The sequence below is a fragment of the Acomys minous genome, assembly GCF_964271855.1.
Source record: "Acomys minous genome assembly, chromosome: 14".
NCBI lineage: Eukaryota > Metazoa > Chordata > Mammalia > Rodentia > Muridae > Acomys > Acomys minous.
Genome location: NC_140496.1, coordinates 2,233,115 through 2,241,463, shown reverse-complemented (window position 1 = coordinate 2,241,463; position 8,349 = coordinate 2,233,115). Strand labels below are relative to the sequence as shown.

General features: G+C 51.7%; 2 long non-coding RNA genes across 2 annotated transcripts; one reads left to right on the top strand and one right to left on the bottom strand.

The window, feature by feature from the left end:
• Positions 1 to 964: 964 nt before the first annotated feature.
• LOC311582867 lies at positions 965 to 4,329 on the bottom strand. Its single transcript, XR_014774289.1, has 3 exons — positions 4,246 to 4,329; positions 4,002 to 4,037; positions 965 to 2,437 (listed from the first exon to the last, which is right to left on the bottom strand). It is a non-coding gene; the product is annotated as an uncharacterized lncRNA (long non-coding RNA).
• A 467-nt stretch (positions 4,330 to 4,796) lies between these two features.
• Positions 4,797 to 7,256, top strand: LOC311582866. The gene is made up of 4 exons (XR_014774288.1): positions 4,797 to 5,192; positions 5,960 to 6,036; positions 6,179 to 6,247; positions 6,512 to 7,256. It is a non-coding gene; the product is annotated as an uncharacterized lncRNA (long non-coding RNA).
• The last annotated feature ends 1,093 nt before the right edge of the window (positions 7,257 to 8,349 follow it).

Here is an 8,349-nt window from a genome sequence, read left to right as displayed (position 1 = left end):
ATTTGGGAGGAGCACCTTCCTTGTGGCCACATCTATGACAAGCACAAGTGGCTCTCCATGTCCTGCCTCCTGGCCCTGTGTGGTGTCTACACGTGGTCACTGAGCAAAGGAAGTCCTTCGGGGTGCTAAACATGCCAGCAGCTCAGGGGTGGTGACATCCATTTATCCCTTGTACTCTACAGAAGGAAGGGTTCTTAGGATTGGCATGGGTTTTGTCTATTACTGATTCACGTACTGCGTGCGTGCTTGCATGTGTGTGTGATTGTGGTGATACAAGCAGGATGACCAGGGATGGAGACTGAGGAGACAGTGAGTGAATTGCACAAGGACGTGGACACATAAGGGCCAGAGGAAGAGTCATCATGGGTGACCTCTTAAACCAGGGTTCTCTTTCACCCAGCGCAGGTGGAGCACAAAAATACCCTCTGCAGGCACATTTCCCACAGAGGGGAGGGAGCTCCCGGTCATGGGAAAAGCAGTTTAAATAAAGACACATAAGGGGAGGGACAGCTAGGCTTTACCAAGTTCCTTCACCCAGAGTCATCTGGGTGGACACTGTGCCAAGCAGCTTCTGGGGGAAACTGCAGGGAAGTGTCACCACCCTTCAGCCTGCACACCCGGGAGGTGAGTCCAGGAAGTGAGCTCCTCAGTTTCTCCTGGGAGGAGGCCCACAGGCAGGCGCAGGCTGAGCCAGCCAGGCAGCGGCCCCCTCTCCCCCCGCCCCCCCTGGCCTCTCCCCACCCCCACCCCCTCGCCCTGCTTCCTGCAGCAGACACTGGGGCACCGTGCCCATCCCACAACCAGCTTTATTTTCCAGCGACCCAAAAATAACAACATTTGATACGAGGGCTCTGAGGCTTTGGCTGTGGTCATGTTTCTAAATTCTTGACTCAAGGACTGTAAATGAGAACTCTCTCTCTCTCTCTCTCTCTCTCTCTCTCTCTCTCTCTCTCTCTCTCTCTCCTCTCTCCCTCCCTCCCTCCAAGTCAGGCTATTTTCTCTTCTTGAGGTGTTGGGAGAACCCCAACCAAGTGATCAGGGCTTAATGGGCCACAGGGTATTAATAGTGGTGCTGAGAGCATAACATTAGGCTCTTTGTACAACCACGTACTGAATCTTGGTGGGGGTGGGGGGTTAGGGTGGGGAGAAGCCTCCAAACAGCCCAGAGAGCAAGCCGGCATGGGGCCGTGTCTGGGGTGAGTCCTGCCTTGCTGAGCATGGCCACATTCTCCGTTTGTCCACTCCGCATTCCACATTCCACGGTAAGGATCTATTTCCAGCTTTGAGAGTACACAAGACACCCTATTCATTAAATGCACACTGGGAAACATTCTTCCCTAGGGATGTTTGTGTGCTGCTGGGAGCTCACGGAGAACACTAAGCAAGTGCAGGCAGTGTGCAAGCCAGGACCCCGGGGCTCTGGGCTTTGCTGCCTCTGCCATTTGCTCTCCTTTTCCACTTCCATGTGCAGTGAATTCCTTCCTCTCATACCTAAAATGGGAATAAATATGCCATCCGTTGAGGCTTGGCTCTGAGCGACAGGTGACATTGGTTTGAAAATGAAGAGACTTGGGCTGGCCAGACAGTTATTGCTGCCAAGCCTGACCAACTGAGTTCAGTCCTCTGGGCCCGCCGGGTGGAAGGCGAGACAGCCGCAAGTCCTCAGACATCCTCACGCAAACACAAACGCAGATGATCAGGGCATAAAAGGTGTTTAAAGGGCGGTAGAGCTGGCTCACTCCCCTGGTTCCCAGCACCTCCATCAGCCTCACATCCACCTGTGACCCACCCTCCGGGGAAGATGCCTCCAAAGCTCCCTAGATTCACATGCAGGTACTCACACATACACATACAATTAAAAAGTAAAACAAATCTTACTTTTAAGAAGGAAATGAAGCACCTCAGTTCTTGCTTTGAGGCTCTCTTTAAATGGGAGCCGCTATCTTAATTAAGCTACATTTTCATCACAGGGCCCAGTTTCTTGATGAGTTAAATGGAAGGAGCCAAGAGCTCCATCAATTTGCTACTAGTGGTGGTTAGAGACCCAGGGGCATCAGGAACACTGATTCACTGTGACAGGGCTGAGTAGGGCTTGTGGGTGACCGTGGTGAGCCTTGCGTGGCATTGCTCGGGATGTCACTGTCCCTCTGACAGGAACATTCCTCTGCTCCAGCAGAAGTTTTGTCACCCCTCCCCACCCCCACCCCACCCCCAAGGGGCCAGGCTGAAGGGCATGTGACTTAGCAGCTGACAAATGCAATCACTCTCAGGAGTTTGTAGCCAGAGCAAGTGCTGGCTACTAAGAACTGGGGCATCAGAAATAGAAGGTTCAGGTTACAGGCCCACTGGGCAGGATCTGGAGCCCTGGGTGCTGGCAACGAGCTAGGGCCCTTGGGGGCAGCCCAGGGGCAGCCCATTCAGTGTGTAAATTCTTCACCTGTAAGAAAGAAAGAAAAAAAAATGGAAAGATTCTCTCGGCTTTTGGAAGCTGTAAAATAAAATCCCTGCTGGCAGAAGCATCTTTGTTTTGTGGGCTTGTTCTCTGGCAAGATCTAGCTCTGAGCTGCTGTGCTGTGCTTCCTAAGCCATCCACGTGTACGAGTGGCGTGTGTGTGTGTGTGTGTGTGTGTGTGTGTGTGTGGTGTGTGTGATATACACATGTGATCCTGTGGTATGTACATGTGTGATGTGTGTGATATATGTGCATACATGAATGGGTCTGGAGTATAAGGGTATGAGATCAGTATGTGTGGTGTGTGTAGTATTTGTGTGTGTGTGTGTGTGTGTGTGGCATGTGCTCTTTTGTATTGTCTGGTCTGAAGTTGGGTGAATATGTGGTACGTGTGATGTTTGCAAGCGTGTGGAGGGTAGGTATGTGGGACATGGGGTATGAGATGTCTATGTGTGGTATGTGGAAAGTGTGTGTTGTGAGTTATGTGTGTGTACTGTGTGTGTGTGTGTTCTGTCCTTGGTGTATGTGTGTAGACGGTGTGGGAGGAGTGTGCGTTTTTTGTGTCTTATGTGTATGTGTGTGGGGGGGAGAGGGTTTGAAGTGTGTGATATGTGGGTATGAAGTGTGCATGTGAGCTATATGTGTATGTGTGTGTGTGTGTGAGTGTGTGTGTGTGAGTGTGTGTGTGAGTGTGTATGTGTGTGTGTGAGTGTGTGTGAGTGTGTGTGTGAGAGTGTGTGTGAGTGTGTGTGTGTGTGAGTTTGGGGTGAAGGGAGTGTGAGGTGTGTGTATGAATGTGTGTATGTGTGTGTGTGTGTGTGTTGGGGAGTGTGAGGTGTGCACATGCATGTTGTATAAGTGTGTTGGGGTGGACAGTATATTTAGTATGTGTATGTGTGCTGTGTATGCATGTTGTGTGTGGCTTCTGGGGTGGCCCCACGTCCTCTGAGTACTTTGTCCAAGGGTTCTTGGTGCCGCACATGTGGACAGAATAGAACTCTGTGAATGTTCGCTTGTCTGTGTATACACATGCATTTGTCTGGCTTGCATGTGGAGTCCAGAGGTGGTGTTCCTCAGGCCTTGCCCACCTTGTGTGTCTGCAGAGTGGGTCTCTCACTGGCCAGGAACTCACCAAACAGCCTGGGCTGGCTTGCCAAAGAGGCCCAGAGACATGACCAGCGTGGCCTCCCCAGTGCTCAGACTATAAGTGTGGCCCTACCATACTCTGCCTTTTTTGGTCTGTTTGTTTACGTGGTTTTGGGGAAGAGAATTCAGGGCCTCCTTCTTGCCAGGCAAATGCTTTACCACCTAGTGGGCATCGTCCCCCAGGTGGGATGTGGATTCTTTGTTTGTTGGTGGACAGGAAGCCAAGAGGAAGGGGTCAGGACTGGCTGTCACCTTCTGAAGGTTTGCGTCAGTACCTAGGTGCCAGTTCCCAGTGCTTCCATTCTACCTGAAAACAGCACTGCCAGCTGAGGACACAGCACTCAACATGTGGTCTGTGGGGGCATTTTGATGCCAGCTGTTACAGAAATGAAATGTCACAAACCTCAAAGGTTGCCCCAGAAGAGAAAGCTCCCACCACCTGTTGATGGAATATTAATATTTAATATTTAATTATTATTTCAGTAACATCAGTGGTTACTCCTTAACCAGCTTTATACCCAAAATAACCACACAGAGAGGCCAGGATCTGTTTAATTAGCCTAGAGTGCAATGCTGCGCAATAATTACTCCATCCTAAAACTCCACGCTTGTGTAGCTTCCTCCCATTCAGATTTCCCACATCATACTTGCTTTTCAATCATCTCCTGGGCCAGGTTCATTTCTCTTGATGTTTCCCGGTCTCTCCTCATGGCTCCATCCTGTCCTTCCTGCTCTTTCTCCTCCCCTCACTGGACCAGGATGTCCCACCCTATTCTCTGTTATTGCTCAGCATTGGCTAGTTTTGTTTTTACTGACAACGTGGAGAACAAATGGAGACATGTTTACACAAACCTGAAACTGGAGATACTTAGAATAAACATTGCAATGCTATGTCCAGACTGAAACCAGATTGTTGGGGTAGAGAAATCAGCATTTGAATGGACCTGGGTAAACTGCACACAGTCAGTCCACAAGAATGTTAGGGCAACATCCCCCTGATTCCTCTCCAGGCTACTGGAGGGGCTACTGGAGGGGACAACTGAACAGGTGACCTGAGGAGGGCAGGTCTCTTTGTGGGCCTCGCTTGCCCTCTACCACCATGCACCAGTTGGCAGGAGCAGGAGACTTAAACTCCAGATCTGAGTAACAAGCAAGACACCTGGTGTGCAGGCCATGTCCTGTGCTAACCTCTCGGGTTTGCTATCTGTCTAGGCCACAGGGCCACGGAAAAAAGACTGACCTTCCACATATTACAGCAGGCCTGTTTTGTTAGTCACTGCTGACGTCTTCGGTTCCTGTGACAGGGAATTTATTTGGCTCACAATTTGGGCATGATGAGGTGGCAGGGACGTGAGGTGGCTGGTCACATGATGCCCACAGGCAGAGAGCAGAGAGAGAGAGAGAGAGAGAGAGAGAGAGAGAGAGAGAGAGAGAGAGAGAGAGAGAGTGTGTGTGCTGGTGCTGGGGTCTTGCTTTCTTCTGCATCCTCCAACCTTAGTCATCCCAGTTGAGAGGTCCTGTCACAGGTGCCCAGAGCTTCGTTTCCACGGAGATTCTAAATTCAGCAAAGATGAAGCAATGCTCCCATCGGATGGTAAGTCATCCTGCAGCACAAAGATGAGAAGGGACCCATTTTCTTCCGACCCTGCTTCCTACTAGCTTCTCTGAGGGTCAGGCTACGGCTACCTCATGAACAGCCCTGACTCATCGACCTTTGACCCCGCACCTCTGCCTCCATTTCTTGTCCTTCTGCTTGTGCTGTTCCTGCTGGGAATGACCAGGAAGGAGCTGGAACTCCACCTGCCTTCTTGTGTCCTAGTTCGACACGGGTTGCCCTTCCATTCCTGTTGCAGCCCAGATAGATACCTGGGTCAGCTTCCTTCCTCGTGTGGGCTGGGGAGTCTCCGAGGGCCTGGCCCTGGCCCTGGCACACAGAGAGCATTTGGGATACATGAGTAATTAATTGTGTCATGTATGTTATGCAAGTGAGTAAGTGGAGGAGGGAACTGGCAAGTCTCCTCTGTGTGCACATACACGAGAGGCGAGCTGCAGGCTGAGGAAGGGCTGAGGGCCCTCCGTCCACACACCCAGGCCAGAGACTTCTTTAGTTCCTGACCACCAACTCTGGGCTGGCTTTTTCCCTATGGCATCTCTCAATCCAGACCCCCCTGGTCTTCTGGACCCAGAGCTCCTGGCTCAGTTCCCACCCGGCTCATTTTCTGCCGGATGTTATTTGGCGTAACCCACTCCATCCCTGCTGAGCCCTAGGGGCGGGGGAGGGGGGGTGGAGAGGGCAAGAAGAAGTTTCTGCCCAAGGCATGTCTCAGCCCCACATCACGGCATTCTTGCACACTTACCCAGGCATGTGTCATCTTAACTCTCGTAACCTCAGAGTCATCCTCGCGGGGCCTCTTGTTCCTGTCCACAGCCTTGAGCAGGTAGGACTCTAAGCCTGGTGCAGCCCTCCTTGCTTGCAAAAGTGCCATCTGCCTGCTGCTTCCCTGACACCCTCTGAAGCCACACCCTGAGGGCCTGCCAGCCATGCTCCTTGCATAACCTTTGCCTGTGTTTCTGCCACAGTGGGCTCCCTCGCATGTCAGCATTGTCCTGGGGACCACAGCTTGGGTTCTGTGCCCTGCCCACACACCGGTGAGTTGTGGCTTGGAGAAGGCCCACCCCGTCCTGCACGTCACACTTGATTTCCCATTACCTGCCATTGCTTTTAGACCCTACGTGTAGCAGATTCTTCCCTATGATCCCCCAAACACTTAACACTATTCTCTCTGTGTACGTGGCATTCGTGCATGTTTGCACGGTGTGTGCGTTCACTACTGCAGGTGTGTATTCATGCGTGTGTGAGGTCATCGTCTGACGCCTCCCTCTAATAGTCCCCACCTTATCTTTTGGGACAAGGTCCCTCACGAGACCCGAGGCTCCGGTTGGCCAATGAAGTCAATGCGTCCCTCCTCCAAGGGCTGCGGTTACTGACACACACGCCACCATGCCTGGCTTCTTCTGGGTGCCAAGGACCAGGTCCTCATGGCTGCACTCCTACTCTCACTGGGCCCGCCCCTTGATGCTGACTTCACCTGATGGTTCTCCACGTCCACTTGGTTCTTCTGTCCTCTCCAAGAAGCCATCTTTTACCTGACAGCTCCACTTCAACACATCTTTTCTGAACTGGGCCAACCCCCTCCACCCTACCCCCCCACTCGCCACCCCTCACCCCCCCCAACCCCTACCTCCTCTTGTGCTGTCATGGGCTGGAGCTGTAACTTGGCATTCGTGGAATTTTCAGAGTAGATTTTGAGTTCTGGTTTCTATCTTGTGTTTTCTTCCAGTGCCTGCGACCCAGCATTATGTCCTCATATGCACTGGTTTCCTTCAGGGGGTTCAGAACTCTCACATGTATCTTGCTTATGAGTAATTGGGGACTGCCGTGGATATTTTTGATTGTGTTGGTGGCAAGCTCTAGTTTTTGTTGTTGTTGCGATGGGTTCTTTTGCTTGCCTATTTTGAGATGCTTTTTTTTTTTTTAATGTAGTCCACACTGACCTAGAACTCACTATGTAGACCAGGCTGGCCTCAGGCGCACGGATCTGCTGCCTGTCTCTGTTTCCTGAATCCTGGAATTAAAGGCTTGCTCTACCGTGCTCGACGAGCCCTGCTCTTGTTTCATTCATGGCCAGCTAATCTGTCCATAAAGATACAGAACTGTTGGATCTCCGCCCCTCCCCCACACCCTCCGCCACCCTGAGACAGGGTTTCTCTGTGTAGCCCTGGCTGTCCTGGATTCGCTTTGTAGACCAGGCTGGCCTCGAACTCACAGAGATCCACTTGCCTCTGCCTCCCCAGTGCTGCGACTAAAGGTGTGCGCCACCACTACCACCTGGCTCCATATCCTTTTCAGAGTCATCATTTGGCATCCTCTTGTGAACCAAAGCCCCATGACTTTTAACTGTGATTATTGGCTGTAGAGCAGGAAGCAACCCACGGACAATAGTCAGTGATGTGTAACTTGTGAAATGACCTCTGCCTGCTCTAAGAAGAAAAAAATATTAACACGCAAGCGAGAGATGAGGTCACAGATCTGTTTACTATTGGGATCTCAAAGGTGTCTGCACATACTTGGGAACTCCTCTTACCTAGTCGGCAGCTTCAGAGTCCAGGTGTGTGGCCTCTGAGAGCACAGGGCAGGGACTTTGAACCCCAACCTATGCCTGCTCACCGGGCAGCTAACGGAAAGCAAGCAGTAGTGTCACACGGCCAGACACTGTGTACAGTGGGCTGGTTCTGCTGCGTGCCCAGTGGGGCGGGGGAAGATCGCTCCGTCAGTACAGCGCGAGGACCTGGATTTGGATCCTCAAATGAAAAAGCCAGGCTTGGTGGTGTACTCTTGGCATCCCAGTTACGGGGCAGGGACAGGGGCGGGAGGATCCTGAGCTCACTGACAAGGCAGTCAGTGGCAGGTTGTCTTAAAAATTAATGTGGGGAGTGATGGAGGGAGGTTACCCAGTGGCCGCCTCTCGGCTCTGCGCATGCACACACAGAGCCACTAGAAGGTGAGGGAGGGGGAAGGGGGGATGAAGTGGGCAAGGAAAGGAAAAGCAAAAAAACCTCCCAAAACCAAAAGAACAGAATGCAACACCAGCCAGTAAGAGAAAGAGGGTAGACATGCTCCACTAGATACTTAGGTCCGTGCACAGATTACAGGTTTTAAAGCTCGCCATACTTGGTGTTTTTTTGTTTGT